Genomic DNA, 272 nt, shown 5'->3' with positions numbered 1-272 from the left:
CTGAAGGAATAGGCTGCGCAGCGCATGGGTGTGAGCGCAAAATACAGATGAGCTCAGACGGGAAAGACTGTACAGTACCTCTTGTTGAATTTAGGCTATAGGCTACGAATTAAATCAAAACAAATTTGTTTTGATTGTTTTATTTAAGTAGACCTTTAGACATAAGGTACGCCAGAAAGCGCTCCCTGTTATTTTACAAAAGCAATTTGTAACGTTTTGTTGTTATTGTGGAAGTATAGAAAATAAAGCAGACATTTCTTTCCTCCGTTATC

General features: G+C 37.9%; 1 protein-coding gene across 3 annotated transcripts in view; it reads left to right on the top strand.

Annotated features, from left to right (window-relative positions):
• Positions 1-272, top strand: part of LOC107560421 (draxin-like) — a 29,258-nt gene that overhangs the window by 25,198 nt on the left and 3,788 nt on the right. The gene's annotated exons all lie outside the window — the stretch shown is intronic.

This window comes from Sinocyclocheilus grahami, unplaced genomic scaffold, assembly GCF_001515645.1.
Source record: "Sinocyclocheilus grahami isolate Dianchi unplaced genomic scaffold, SAMN03320097.WGS_v1.1 scaffold726.1, whole genome shotgun sequence".
In the NCBI taxonomy this organism is placed as follows: domain Eukaryota; kingdom Metazoa; phylum Chordata; class Actinopteri; order Cypriniformes; family Cyprinidae; genus Sinocyclocheilus; species Sinocyclocheilus grahami.
This window is presented reverse-complemented; position numbering and strand designations above follow the sequence as displayed.